At 48.2% G+C, this 16,710-nt stretch overlaps 1 protein-coding gene across 1 annotated transcript in view; it reads right to left on the reverse strand.

Moving 5' to 3' along the window:
• LOC147697976 (E3 ubiquitin-protein ligase TRIM39-like) overlaps positions 1-16,710 on the reverse strand; it is a 331,555-nt gene that overhangs the window by 12,387 nt on the left and 302,458 nt on the right. The gene's annotated exons all lie outside the window — the stretch shown is intronic.

Here is a 16,710-nt window from a genome sequence, read left to right on the forward strand (position 1 = left end):
AACACTACAGGGGCTGAGCCAGAATATCTCACTGAACTCCACTGGCTTGTAGAAACACAACAGGGGCTGAGCCAGGATGTCTCACTGAACTCCACCGCCATGTAGAAACTCAACAGGGGCTGAGCCAGAATATCTCACTGAACTCTGCCGCCCTCTCAAAACCCTACTCGGGCTGAGCCCGAATATCTCACTGAACTCCACCATCCTGTCAGAAACACTTCAGGGGCTGTTCCAGAATATCTCACTGAACACCAGCACCCTGTAGAAACACTACAGGGGCTGAGCCAGAATATCTCACTGAACTCCACTGTCCTGTAGAAACACTACAGGGGCTGATCCAGAATATCTCACTGAACTCCACTGCCCTGTAGAAACACTACAGGGTCTGAGCCAGAATTTCTCACTGAACTCCACCGCCCTCTCAGAAACTCTACAGGGGCTGAGCCAGAATTTCTCACTGACCTCCGCCACCCTCTCAGAAACCCTACTGGGGCTGCGCCTGAATATCTCACTTATCACCACCGCCCTGTAGAAACACTACAGGGGCTAAGACAGAATATCTCACTAAACACCACTGCCCTGTCAAAACCCCTAAAGGGGCTGAGCCAGAATATCTCACTGAACTCCACCGCCCTGTAGAAACACTACAGGGGCTGGGCCAGAATATCTCGCTGAACTCCACCGGCCTGTAGAAACACTACAGGGGCGGAGCCAGAATATCTCACTGAACTCCACCACCCTGTCAGAAATAATACAGGGGCTGATCCAGAATATCTTACTGACCTTCACTGTCCTGTCAGAAACACTACAGGGGCTGAGCCAGAATATCTCACTGAACTCCACCGGCCTGTAGAAACACTACAGGGGCGGAGCCAGAATATCTCACTGAACTCCACCACCCTGTCAGAAATAATACAGGGGCTGAGCCAGAATATCTCACTGAACTCCACTGCCCTGTAGAAACACTACAGGGTCTGAGCCAGAATATCTCACTAAAACCCATCGCCCTGTAGAAACACTACAGGGGCGGAGTCAGAATACCTCACTTAACTTCACAGCCCCGTAGAAACACTACAGGGCCTAAGCTATATTATGTCACTGAACTCCACTGCCCTGTAGAAACACTATAGGGGTAGACCCAGAATATCTCACTGAATTCCACCACCCTGACAAACACTACAGGGGCTGATCCAGAACATCACACAGAACTCCACCGCCCAGTAGAAACACTACAGGGGCTGAGCCAGAATATCTCACTGACCTTCACTGTCCTGTCAGATACACTACAGGGGCTGAACCAGAATATCTCACTGAACTCCACCACCCTGTAGAAACACTACAGGGGCTGGGCCAGAATATCTCACTGAACTCCCCCGGCCTGTAGAAACAGTACAGGGGCTGAGCCAGAATATCTCACTGAACTCCACCGCCCTGTAGAAAATATACAGGGACTGAGCCAGAATATCCCACTGAACTCCGCCCCCCTCTCAACACCCTACTGGGGCTGAGCCTGAATATCTCACTTATCACCACCGCCCTGTAGAAACACTACAGGGGCTAAGACAGAATATCTCACTTCACTTCACAGCCCCGTAGAAACACTACAGGGCCTGAGCCATATTATGTCACTGAACTCCACTGCCCAGTAGAAACACTACAGGGGCTGAGCCAGAATATCTCACTGAACTCCACCGCCCAGTAGAAACACTACAGGGGCTGAGCCAGAATATCTCACTGAACTCCACCGTCCTGTCAAAAACACTACAGGGGCTGAGCCAGAATATCTCACTGAACTCCACCGGCCTGTAGAAACACTACAGGGGCTGAGCCAGAATATCTTACTGACCTTCACTGTCCTGTCAGAAACACTACAGGGGCTGAGCCAGAATATCTCACTGAACTCCAACGCCCAGTAGAAACTCTAGAGGGGCTGGGCCAGAATATCTCACTGAACTCCACCGGCCTGTAGAAACACTACAGGGGCTGAGCCAGAATATCTCACTGAACTCCACCGCCCTGTAGAAACACTACAGGAGCTGAGCCAGAATATCTCACTGAACTCCACTGTCCTGTCAGAAACACTACAGGGTCTGATCCAAAATATCTCACCGAACTCCACCGCCCTGTAGAAACACTACAGGGGCTGAGCCAGAATATCTCACTGAACTCCACTGGCTTGTAGAAACACAACAGGGGCTGAGCCAGGATGTCTCACTGAACTCCACCGCCATGTAGAAACTCTACAGGGGCTGAGCCAGAATATCTCACTGAACTCCGCCGCCCCCTCAAAACCCTACTAGGGCTGAGCCCGAATATCTCACTGAACTCCACCGTCCTGTCAGAAACACTTCAGGGGCTGTTCCAGAATATCTCACTGAACACCAGCACCCTGTAGAAACACTACAGGGGCTGAGCAAGAATATCTTACTAAACTCCACCGCCATGTGGAAACTCTATAGGGGCTGAGCCAGAATATCTCACTGAACTCCACCACCCACTCAGATACACCACAGGGGCTGAGCCAGAATATCTCATTGAAATCCACTGTCCTGTAGAAACACTACAGGGCCTGAGCCAGAATATATCACTGAACTCCACCAGCCTGTAGAAACACTACAGTGGCTGAGCCCGAATATCTCATTGAACTCCACCATCCTGTAGAAATACTACAGGGACTGAGCCATATTATGTCACTGAACTCCACTGCCCTGTAGAAACGCTATAGGGGCAGAGCAAGAATATCTCACTGAACTCCACCACCCTGTAGAAACAATACAGGGGCCGAGCCAGAATATCTCATTGAACTCCACCACACTGTACGAAACACTGCAGGGGCTGAGCCAGAATATATCATTGAACTCCACCACACAGTACGAAACACTACAGGGGCTGAGCCAGAATACCTCACTGAACTTCACTGCCCTGTAGAAACACTACAGAGGCTGAGCCAGAAAATCTCACTAAACCCCACCGCCCTGTAGAAACACTACAGGGGCTGAACCAGAATATCTCACTCAACTTCACCGCCCTGTAGAAACACTACAGGGCCTGAGCCATCTTATGTCACTGAACTCCACTGCCCTGTAGAAACACTATAGGGGCAGAGCCAGAATATCTCACTGAACGCGACTGCCCTTTCAAACACTACAGGGGCTGAGTCAGAATATCTTACTAAACTTCACCGCCCTGTAGAAATACTACACGGGCCTGGCCAGAATATCTCACTGAACTCCACCGCCCTGTAGAAACACTACAGGGGCTGAGCCAGAATATCTCACTGCCACTGCCCTGCCAGAAACACTACAGGGGCTGAGCCAGAATATCTCACTGAACTCCACCGTCCTGTAGAAATACTACAGGGACTGAGCCATATTATGTCACTGAACTCCACTGCCCTGTAGAAACGCTATAGGGGCAGAGCAAGAATATCTCACTGAACTCCACCACCCTGTAGAAACACTACAGCGCCATAGCCAGAAAATCTCACTAAACCCCACCGCCCTGTAGAAACACTGGAGGTGCTGAGCCAGAATATCTCACTGAACTCCACCGTCCTGTAGAAACACTACAGGGGCTGAGCCAGAATATCTCACTGCCACCGCCCTGCCAGAAACACCACAGGGGCTGAGCCAGAATATCTCACTGCCACCGCCCTGCCAGAAACACTACAGGGGCTGAGCCAGGATATCTCAACAAACTCCACCTCCCTTCCAGAAACACTACAGGGGCTGAGCTATAATATCTCACTTAACTCTACCACCTTGTAGAAACAGTACAGGGGCTGAGCCAGAATAGCTCACTGAATTCCACCACCCTGTAGAAACACTACAGGGTCTGATCCAGAATATCTCACTGAATTCCACCACCCTGTAGGAACACCACAGGGGTGGATCCAGAATATCTAACTGAATTCCAACACCCTGACAAACACTAAAGGGGCTGAGCTAGAGTATCTCACTGAACACCAGCGCCCTGTAGAAACACTACAGGAGCTGACCCAGAATATCTCACTGAATTCCACCGTCCTGCCAGAAACTCTACAAGGGCTGAGCCAGGATATCGCACTGAACTCCACCTCCCTGTAGAAACACAATAGGGGCTGAGCCAGAATATCTCACTGAACTCCGCCGCCCTGTCAAAAACATTACAGGGGCCGAGCCAGAATATCTCACTGAACACCAGCAGCCTGTAGAAACACTACAGGAGCTGATACAGAATATCTCACTGAACTCCACTGCCCTGTAGAAACACTACAGGGTCTGATCCAAAATATCTCACTGAACTCCGCCGCCCTGTCAAAAACATTACAGGGGCCGAGCCAGAATATCTCACTGAACACCAGCAGCCTGTAGAAACACTACAGGAGCTGATACAGAATATCTCACTGAACTCCACTGTCCTGTCAGAAACACTACAGGGTCTGATCCAAAATATCTCACCGAACTCCACCGCCCTGTAGAAACACTACAGGGGCTGAGCCAGAATATCTCACTGAACTCCACTGGCTTGTAAAAACACAACAGGGGCTGAGCCAGGATGTCTCACTGAACTCCACCGCCATGTAGAAACTCTACAGGGGCTGAGCCAGAATATCTCACTGAACTCCACCGCCATGTAGAAACTCTACAGGGGCTGAGCCAGAATATCTCACTGAACTCCGCCGCCCCCTCAAAACCCTACTAGGGCTGAGCCCGAATATCTCACTGAACTCCACCGTCCTGTCAGAAACACTACAGGGGCTGAGACAGAATATCTCACTGAACTCCACCATCCTGTCAGAAACACTTCAGGGGCTGAGCCAGAGTATCTCACTGAACACCAGCGCCCTGTAGAAACACTACAGGAGCTGACCCAGAATATCTCACTGAATTCCACCGTCCTGCCAGAAACTCTACAAGGGCTGAGCCAGGATATCGCACTGAACTCCACCTCCCTGTAGAAACACAATAGGGGCTGAGCCAGAATATCTCACTGAACTCCGCCGCCCTGTCAAAAACATTACAGGGGCCGAGCCAGAATATCTCACTGAACACCAGCAGCCTGTAGAAACACTACAGGAGCTGATACAGAATATCTCACTGAACTCCACTGCCCTGTAGAAACACTACAGGGGCTGAGCGAGAATATCCTACTGAACTCCACCGCCCTGTAGAAACTCTACAAGGGCTGAGCCAGAAAATCTCACTGAACTCCACCACCCTGTAGAAACACTAGAGGGGCTGGGCCAGAATATCTCACTGAACTCCACTGGCCTGTAGAAACACTACAGGGGCTGAGCGAGAATATCTTACTGAACTCCACCGCCCTGTAGAAACTCTACAAGGGCTGAGCCAGAAAATCTCACTGAACTCCACCACCCTGTAGAAACACTAGAGGGGCTGGGCCAGAATATCTCACTGAACTCCACCACCCTGTAGAAACACTACAGGGGCTGAGCCAGAATATCTCACTGAACTTCAGAGGTCTGTAAAAACACTACAGGGGCTGAGTCAGACTAGCTCACTGAACTCCACCGTCCTGTTGTAAACACTACAGGGGCTGAGCCAGAATATCTCACTGAACTCCACCACCCTGTAGAAAAACTACAGGGGCTGAGCCAGAGCATCTCACTGAACACCAGCGCCCTTAGAAACACTACAGGAGCTGACCCAGAATATCTCACTGAATTACACCGTCCTGCCAGAAACTCTACAAGGGCTGAGCCAGGATATCTCACTGAACTCCACCGCCCTGTAGAAACACTAGAGGGTCTGAACCAGAATATCTCACTGAACTCCACCGCCCTCTCAGAAAACCCTACTGGGGCTGAGCCCGAATATCTCACTTATCACCACCGCCGAGTAGAAACACTACAGGGGCTAAACCAGAATATCTCACTGAACTCCACTGCCCTGTCAAAACACAACAGGGGCTGAGCCAGAATATCTCACTGATCTCCACCGCCCTGTCAAAAACATTACAGGGGCTGAGCCAGAATATCTCACTGAACTCCATCGCCCTCCCAAACACTACAGGGCCTGAGCCATATTATGTCACTGAACTCCACCACCATGTACAAACACTACAGAGGCGGAGCCAGAATAACTCACTGAACTCCATCGCCCTCTCAGAAACACTACAGGGCCTGAGCCATATTATGTCACTGAACTCCACCACCCTGTAGAAACACTACAGAGGCTGAGCCAGAATATCTCACTAAACCCCACCGCCCTGTAGAAACACTACAGGGGCTGAGACAGTATATCTCACTCAACTTCACTGCCCTGTAGAAACACTACAGGGCCTGAGCCATCTTATGTCACTGAACTCCACTGCCCTGTAGAAACACTATAGAGGCAGAGCCAGAATATCTCACTGAACTACACCACCCTGTAGAAACACTACAGCGCCTTAGCCAGAATATCTCACTGAACTCCACCGCCCAGTAGAAACACTACAGGGGCTGAGCCAGAATATGTCACTGAACTCCACCACACTGTAGAAACACAACAGGGGCTGAGCCAGAATATCTCACTGAACTCCACCACCCTGACAAACACTACAGGGGCTGAGCCAGAATATCTCACTGAAATTAACCGCCCTGTCAGAAATACTACAGGGGCTGAGCCAGTATATCACACTGAACTCCACCGTTCTGTCAGAAACACTACAGGTTCTGAGCCAGAATATCTCACTGTACTCGACTGCCCTGTCAAACACTACAAGGTGGAGACAGAATATCTCACGGAACTCCACCGCCCTGAAAAAACACTACTGGGGCTGACCCAGAATATCTCACTGAACCCCACCGTCCTGTAGAAACACTACAGGGGCTGATCCAGAATATCTCACTGAATTCCACCACCCTGTAGAAACAGTACAGGGGCTGCGCCAGAATATCTTACTAAACTCCACCGCCCTGTAGAAACTCTATAGGGGCTGAGCCAGAATATCTTACTGAACTCCACCACCCAGTCAGATACACCACAGGGGCTGGGCCAGAATATCTCACTGAAATACACTGTCCTGTAGAAACACTAAAGGGTCTGAGCCAGAATATCTCACTGAACTCTGCCGCCCTGTCAGAAACCCTAAAGGGGCTGAGCCAGAATATCTCACTGAACTCTGCCGCCCTCTCAGAAACCCTACTGGGGCTGAGCCAGAATATCTCACTAAACCCCACGGCCCTGTAGAAACACTACAGGGGCTGAGCCAGAATATCTCACTAAACCCCACGGCCCTGTAGAAACACTACAGGGGCTGAGCCAGAATATCTCATTGAACTCCACCGTCCTGTAGAAATACTACAGGACCTGAGCCATATTAGGTCACTGAACTCCACCACCCTGTAGAAACGGTATGCAACTGTTACCACGGATTTTTTACAACGTATTACCATTACAACGGATACTAATCCAACGCAGGTCATTTTACAACGGATACCTTTACATCACATTACACTACAACGCACATACTATTACAACGCATACCATTACATCATAAGTATAATTATAGGTAAGTTTATCTTTTTTTATAAACATTGGGTTTTGGGGTACAGGGGTATTTTTAGGTTTTAGGGTTGGGTTTGGGTTTTGAGGTACAGGGGTATTTTTAGGTTTTAGGGTTGGGTTTGGGTTTTGGGGTACAGGGGTATTTTTAGGTTTTAGGGTTGGGTTTTGGGGTACAGGGGTATTTTTAGGTTTTAGGGCTGGGTTTTGGGGTACAGGGGTATTTTTAGGTTTTAGGGTTGGGTTTGGGTTTTGGGGTACAGGGGTATTTTTAGGTTTTAGGACTGGGTTTGGGTTTTGGGGTAGAGGGGTATTTTTAACCTATTTTTACAAATTAAAAAATTAAAATTAATTTCATTAATAATTTTATTAAAATAATATATAACAAATAATTAAATTAAATAAAAAATAATACATATTTACAACATATTTTAAAATTATATATTATTATCATATACTTACCTATACTTACGTTGTAATGGTATGCGTTGTAATAGTATGTGCGTTGTAGTTTTTTGCGTTGTAATGATATCCGTTGTAAAATGACCTGCGTTGTAAAAAATCCGTTGTAATGGTATGGGTGCTAAAAGTACGCGTTGTAACATCATACATCCGTAGAAACGCTATAGGGGCAGAGCAAGAATATCTCACTGAACTCCACCACCCTGTAGAAACACTACAGCGCCTTAGCCAGAATATCTCACTGAACTCCACCGCACTGTAGAAACACTACAGGGCCTGAGCCATCTTATGTCACTGAACTCCACTGCCCTCTAGAAACACTATAGAGGCAGAGCCAGAATATCTCACTGAACTCCACCGCCCTGTAGAAACACTACAGGGGCTGAGCCAGAATATCTCACTGAACGCGACTGCCCTGTCAATCACTACAGGGGCCGAGTCAGAATATCTTACTAAACTCCACCGCCCTGTAGAAATACTACACGGGCCTGGCCAGAATATCTCACTGAACTCCACCGCCCTGTAGAAACACTGGAGGTGCTGAGCCAGAATATCTCACTGAACTCCACCATCCTGTAGAAACACTACAGGAATTGACCAGAATATCTCACTGAACTCCTCCACCCTGTAGGAACACTACAGGGGCTGAGCCAGAATATCTCACTGAACTCCACCGTCCTGTAGAAACACTACAGGGGCTGAGCCAGAATATCTCACTGAACTCCACCGTCCTGTCAGAAACACTACAGGGGCTGAGAGAGAATATCTCACGGATCTCCACCGCCCTGAAGAAAAACTACAGGGTCTGAGCCAGAATATCTCACTGAACACCAGCGCCCTGTAGAAACACTACAGGAGCTGATACAGAATATCTCACTGAACTCCACCGCCCTGTAGAAACACTACAGGGGCTGAGCGAGAATATCTTACTGAACTCCGCCGCCATCTCAGACACCCTACCAGGGCTGAGCCAGAATATCTCACATATCACCACCGCCGCGTAGAAACACTACAGGGGCAGAGCCAGAATATCTCACTTAACTTCACAGCCCGTAGAAACACTACAGGGCCTAAGCCATATGTCACTGAACTCCACTGCCCTGTAGTAACACTATAGGGACTGATCCAGAACATCACACAGAACTCCACCGTCCAGTAGAAACACTACAGGGGCTGAGCCAGAATATCTCACTGAATTCCACCACCCTGACAAACACTACAGGGGCTGAGCCAGAATATCTCACTGAACTCCACCGTCCAGTAGAAACACTACAGGGGCTGATCCAGAACATCACACAGAACTCCACCGTCCTGTAGAAACACTACAGGGGCTGAGCCAGAATATCTCACTGAACTCAACTGGCTTGTAGAAAAACAACAGGGGCTGAGCCAGGATGTCTCACTGAACTCCACCGCCCTGTAGAAAATCTACAGGGGCTGAGCCAGAATATCCCACTGAACTCCGCCGCCCTCTCAACACCCTACTGGGGCTGAGCCCGAATATCTCACTTACCACCACTGCCCTATAGAAATACTACAGGGGCTAAGACAGAATATCTCACTTCACTTCACATCCCCGTAGAAACACTACAGGGCCTGAGCCATATTATGTCACTGAACTCCACCGCCCTGTAGAAACTCTACAGGGGCTGAGCCAGAATATCTCACTGAACTCCGCCGCCCTCTCAAAACCCTACTGGGGCTGAGCCAGAATATCTCACTGAACTCCACCGTCCTGTCAGAAACACTACAGGGGCTGAGACAGAATATGTCACTGAACTCCACTGGCCTGTAGAAACACTACAGGGGCTGAGAGCCAGAATATCTCACTGAACTCCACCGCCCTGTAGAAACACTACAGGGGCTGAGCCAGAATATCTCACTGAACTCCACCACCCTGTCAGAAATACTACAGGGGCTGAGCCAGTATATCACACTGAACTCCACCGTCCTGTCAGAAACACTACAGGGTCTGATCCAGAATATCTCACTGAACTCCACCGTCCTGTCAGAAACACTACAGGGGCTGAGACAGAATAACTCACTGAACTCCACCATCATGTCAGAAACACCACAGCGTCTGAGCCAGAATATCTCACTGAACTCCACCGTCATGTCAGAAACACTTCAGGGGCTGTTCCAGAATATCTCACTGAACACCAGCACCTTGTAGAAACTCTATAGGGGCTGAGCCAGAATATCTCACTGAACACCAGCACCCTGTAGAAACTCTATAGGGGCTGAGCCAGAATATCTCACTGAACTCCACCACCCAGTCAGACACACCACAGGGGCTGAGCCAGAATATCTCACTGAAATCCACTGTCCTGTAGAAACACTAAAGGGTCTGAGCCAGAATATCTCACTGAACTTCGCCGCCCTCTCAGAAACCCTACTGGGGCTGAGCCAGAATATCTCACATATCAACACCGCCCTGTAGAAACACTACAGGGGCTGAGACAGAATATCTCACTAAACCCCACGGCCCTGTAGAAACACTACAGGGGCTGAGCCAGAATATCTCATTGAACTCCACCGTCCTGTAGAAATACTACAGGGACTGAGCCATATTATGTCAATGAACTCCACTGCCCTGTAGAAATGCTATAGGGGCAGAGCAAGAATATCTCACTGAACTCCACCACCCTGTGGAAACACTACAGGGGCTGAACCAGAATATCTCACTCAACTTCACCGCCCTGTAGAAACACTACAGGGCCTGAGCCGTCTTATGTCACTGAACTCCACTGCCCTGTATAAACACTATAGAGGCAGAGCCAGAATATCCCACTGAACTCCACCGTCCTGTAGAAACACTACAGGGGCTGACCAGAATATCTCACTGAACTCCTCCACCCTGTAGGAACACTACAGGGGCTGAGCAAGAATATCTCACTGCCACCGCCCTGCCAGAAACACTACAGGGGCTGAGCCAGAATATCTCACTGAACTCCATCGTCCTGCCAGAAACTACAGGGGCTGAGCCAGAATATCTCACTGAACTCCACCGTCCTTCCAGAAACACTACAGGGGCTGAGCTATAATATCTCACTTAACCCTACCACCTTGTAGAAACAGTACAGGGTCTGATCCAGAATATCTCACTGAAATCCACCACCCTGTAGAAACACTACAGGGTCTGATCCAGAATATCTCACTGAATTCCACCGCCCTGTAGAAACACATTACAGGGGCTGAGCCAGAATATCTCATTGAACTCCACCGTCCTGTAGAAATACTACAGGGACTGAGCCATATTATGTCAATGAACTCCACTGCCCTGTAGAAACGCTATAGGGGCAGAGCAAGAATATCTCACTGAACTCCACCACCCTGTGGAAACACTACAGCGCCATAGCCAGAATATCTCACTGAACTCCACCGCCCTGTAGAAACACTACAGGGGCTGAGCCAGAATATCTCATTGAACTCCACCACACTCTACGAAACACTACAGGGCCTGAGCCATATTATGTCACTGAACTCCACCGCCCTGTAGAAACACTACAGAGGCTGAGCCAGAAAATCTCACTAAACCCCACCGCCCTGTAGAAACACTACAGGGGCTGAACCAGAATATCTCACTCAACTTCACCGCCCTGTAGAAACACTACAGGGCCAGAGCCGTCTTATGTCAGTGAACTCCACTGCCCTGTATAAACACTATAGAGGCAGAGCCAGAATATCTCACTGAACTCCACCGCCCTGTAGAAACACTTCAGCTGTTGAGCCAGGATATCTCAAATGAACTCCACCACCCTGTAGAAACACTGGAGGTGCTGAGCCAGAATATCTCACTGAACTCCGCCGCCCTCTCAGAAACCCTACTGGGGCTGAGCCAGAATATCTCACTGAATTCCACCACCCTGACAAACACTACATGGGCTGATCCAGAACATCACACTGAACTCCACCGCCCAGTAGAAACACAACAGGGGCTGAGCCAGAATATCTCACTGACCTTCACTGTCCTGTCAGAAACACTCCAGGGGCTGAACCAGAATATCTCACTGAACTCCACCGCCCTTTAGAAACACTACATGGTCAGAGTCAAAATATCTCACTTAATTCCACCACCCTGTAGAAACACAACAGGGGCTGAGCCAGAATATCTCACTGAACTCCACCGCCCTTTAGAAACACTACATGGTCAGAGTCAGAATATCTCACTTAATTCCACCACCCTGTAGAAACACAACAGGGGCCGAGCCAGAATATCTCACTGAACTCCACCGCCCTGTAGAAACACTTCAGCTGTTGAGCCAGGATATCTCAAATGAACTCCACCACCCTGTAGAAACACTACAGGGTCTGAGCCAGAATATCTCACTGAACTCCCCCGCCCGAGGGGCAAGATGGCTGCCGAGACACCGTAGGGAAAGGTCGCACCCTACCCTGCTCCTGAGACGGTTTGATGGAATGGATGCTCACCACTGTCATTTATTGCTAAAAGGAACTGGGCGTGCCACATAATATGTAGCAATCTACTCAGCAACATAACTCAGCGATATATCTCCTACTGTTCGTGGGTGCGATGTTTGGACTTCTGGCGGACTTGCCTTCTTTACTAAAGGATTCCCCGCTGGTCAGGGAGCAGATCAAGGGAAAAGCTCTACTGGAATCCCTCACTGCCCTAATCGCAAGGTCATTTCAGGCGGGACGCTCTTACTACTACAGAGCGATGGCGCCTAAAATATACCGTATTAGCAAACAAAGTCATGATCCAGTCCCCTCGGAGGAGGAGGAAACGTCGGCAGATGGACTCGGAGCCTCAGCCTCCAGCCTGAGAGCAAAATCAAGGACTAAAGCACAGATGAGGCGTGAGGCAGCAAAAGAAGCAAAAGAAGCCAAAGCACGGAAGCTGCGGGAAAGGGCCACAACCAGAGCGGGAAAAGCGGAAAGCACACGAACCCGCAAAGGATATCCTGACTTAAAGCCGGTTGAGACGTGCGGAAAGGAAACGGTTTACCGGCAAACCACTATAGTGGAGTCCTTCATACCTGCGGGAGCCGTGGTGGGTGTGCAGACGGTGGAGGAGCATGCTGTCGTTCCCACGTTGGCTGCTCTATGCGGAAGGAGGCTGGGTCGTGTAGATGTGGAAATTGCCGGACCCGCCACTGTGGGTCCCGCCGCTGCCGCTGGAGCCTTGGAGGTCGCTACTGATGGTGCAGGGAGCACCGGGATCATAGCCAGCTTCCTAGTGCCTCTCACTGGGCAAAATGATATTACAGATCCCGCGGGAGAGGACGCCCTTTCAGCGGCAGTAGCAGGGGGCGTGGCCATAGATTTAAAGGGCCAGGAGCTCCGTGTGGATGTAACAGAAGGGGGAAATAGGCTTAAAGCTGTGCCTACAGACTCCACTACGATTGGGCAGTGCGATCCTGATGTGAGTAATGATGTGATCAATCTTGTGGACAATCCTCCCCCTGGAGGCAACGGCGGGACGCAGGTTATGGAAATGGGGATGGGGATTATAACAGGGCGGCAGATACAGGTACAGGACACGATGGAAGTAAACAACCACAGCCTGGGGGACATAAGCATATGCAATGTGAAAGTTATGCAATGTGTTCCTGAACAAATGTTGGCATCACCTGGTGAAGAGATCTTTTTCACTGGGAATCATGAGGCAGATGATGAAGAGGATGAAGAAGGTAAGCTAGATGGAAGCGAAGTCAGCGGTTCGGGTCCTTCTTTGACGGATTCGGAATCAGGTACCTCAGATTCAGTGGTATATTCAGGCTCAGGCTCAGAAACTAGCATATCTGGATCTGACAATGATTCAAGTAGTTCAGAAACTGATACAGAATCAATGGAGCATGAGACTGTACAAAAAGTGTTAAGACCAAATGTAAAAAAAGACTTAAGAGAGGCGCCAAAGACCACAAAGACCACAAAAACCAAAAATTCCAAATATAAGGGCAAGGCGAAAAATGAGAACCAAAGACGTTTGAATCAATCTAAAGAACCTCATAGAAGGCAGGCGAAACCAGTTGTTAAAAGGCTAATCTGGGATAGCTCAGCTGAGTGTGGTACAACTCAGACTGGGGCAACTATAACTACGGAAACAGGTGTTCAGGAACCTACCTCTCAGGGAGCTGAGGGGGGCTTCGATAGAGGTGCCTCAAACTTTGAAGTTCTCTTCTCAACTTTAAAACAGATCCAAACTGAGGCGCGTGTTGAGAGTCAGCGAGCCAGCAGGAGGGCCAGACATGCAAATAAAAAGATACAATCCTCACTTCATAAAGTTAATAAATTGTATGAGGAAATGGTTGGGAGAGTATCTGAGATTGAGGCCAGAACAAGTAAATTGGAAGATGACTTTGTTAAATTGAAAGACGCTGGTGATGATAAGGACAAGACAACTGCTGACATGCTCTGGAAGCTAGAGGATTTTGAAAACAGGCAACGACGGAACAATGTCAGACTTATTGGAATTCAAGAGGGAAAAGAGGGTGGGGATGTGCGAGCCTTCGTAATTGAATTGCTGAAAGGTGCGTTCCCCGACTTGGCTTCATGGGACTGGGAACACGAGATACAAAGAGCGCACCGATTCCCGTTGGTACGAAAGGAAAACCAGGGCAAGCCCCGCGCAATATTGATGTATGTCGGTAATTTTCTTCTGCGTGAGGAAATTATTAACAAGGCAAAACCTCATTCTAAACGTTCCCATAAGGAAATTGAGTTTTTTGCCCGCCCTGATTTCTGCCACGCCACCGTAGAAAGAAGGTGGCGGATGAGGCAGCTCATTACCCCATTCCAAAATATAGGCTATCAGGCTTTCCTTTTGTTCCCTGCACGTCTGAAAGTTGGCCTAGAGGGTAACTTTAGAGTGTTTCATTCAGAAATAATGGCGCAAGAATATCTTAGCTTCTTGAGAGAGAATAGAGGTCGTCAAAAATCCCAACGCAATGTTTTGGAGATCGAAGACACACAATCTGGATATGTCAGAACCATACCCCATAAAAAGTAAAGGAGGAAAAAAAGGGGGGGGAAAAAAAAAAAAAAAAAAAAAAAAGGGGGGAAAAAAAAGGGAACGGAGAGGACAGGGTAAGAGCGGTATGGAAAAGGAAAGTAAGGTAGCAGTATAGCTAGCAATAACTAGATCTTCACCTTTGAAATGTTAAATGAAGATTATCTATACATGCTAATTGTTCTAGTTACCCTCTCCTTTTCCGTTTAAGGTATATTTTTTCTAAGTTGTATATCTATTTTCTGAGACTCTATGTTGGTGTTCTTTAACTCTGCTATGAATTTTCTAATACTGTCATATCTGTGGAAATGTGGGTGTGTTGTCTGATGGTTTAAGCACAATGCTTAATGCAATGCTATCGCTTAAATGGGTAGTAGCTGTAGATGAAATCTTGAGAGATAGCATATATGATTAGTTCCTTTTTTCTTTTTTGTTTTGTGGGTGAGCTTTGGTGAGCATTCCGAATGATGTATATAATTAAGGAAAGTCAGGGAGGGGGGTGGGTGAGACAACCCGGTGGTATGCTCCGGCCACACATGGGTCTTATGGACCTATTTGCCCGTAGGGGGGGAGGGATTCTGAGGGAGGGCTCTCTGGGGGGTGGGAGGGTGAATACAAGGACAGGGCACAATGGTATCGAAATCTGTAGGGGATATGTAGGGCGCATGTTGGAAAAAGTGATAAAGCAGCATAGTTGTAAGGAAGGGAGTATTGAAACCAATATTCTTACATTGTATATATCAGACCTATTGAAGATGATTTTTGTTAAATTAATGAGTACAAGTGAACAGACAGTTGATGGTTCTGGAAAAATCAGAGATGACACTTAGGTTAGTAACCTGGAATGTGTGCGGCTTAAATGATGTCCATAAAAGGTGTAAGATAGGAATTCGATTACGCCAGATGAATGTGGATTTTATTTTTTTACAAGAGACACACATAATGAGTACGCAGGAGTATTGTCTGAATCAGCTGGGTTTTCATCTAATAGTCAGCTCTAAACAAGGTGCGAAAAATAGAGGAGTTGCTATCTTGTCAAGGAGTAAGAACTTGATAATAGGGAGAAAACTGGAGGACAAATGGGGAAGATGGGCCATGGTAGAGATAGAGATAGACGGTGTTTGGACAACAATGGTGTCAGTTTACGGATCTACGCAGGATGATCCGGAGGTATTACAGTTCCTAGACTCTGAGCTGGCTGCCTGGCCCCCGCAGGTTATTATAGGGGGAGATTTGAATATCAATGGGGCAGACGGCTTAGGAATTGGGCAAAATAGGGGTTATAAAGGCCGTAAGAAAAGAGTATATAAGGCCCTCGCAGATCTCATGCTTAATAATAACCTGAACGATGTTTGGGGGACACTTAGATCAGAACAGAAAGGATACACATACTACTCGGCGCCACATCAAGTCTGCGTTAGGCTCGATTACTTTTTGATTTCTAATAGCTTGATACCACTAGTCAATATCGATAGGCCCCCAAGAATTTTAAGTGACCACAACCCAGTAATTTTGACAATAAAGTTAAAGGGAAGAATAAGACCTAACCGGGTATGGACCTTTGAAAGAAGACTTCTTATAGAAGAGGACTATGTTTCACATATGTCAAAATGGATCACCGAGTTTTTTGAGCATAATAAAGGAAGTGCATCGGTGGGGGTTATTTGGGACGCCTTTAAGGCGGGTGTCCGGGGAGAAACATGTAGTTATGGTATCTACAAACGTAAAATGGAAGGGCTTCGGCAAAGAGAGTTAGAGAGAGCCGTCCTAGAATTAGAAGAACAACTT

The sequence above is a fragment of the Lissotriton vulgaris genome, chromosome 8, assembly GCF_964263255.1.
Source record: "Lissotriton vulgaris chromosome 8, aLisVul1.2, whole genome shotgun sequence".
NCBI lineage: Eukaryota > Metazoa > Chordata > Amphibia > Caudata > Salamandridae > Lissotriton > Lissotriton vulgaris.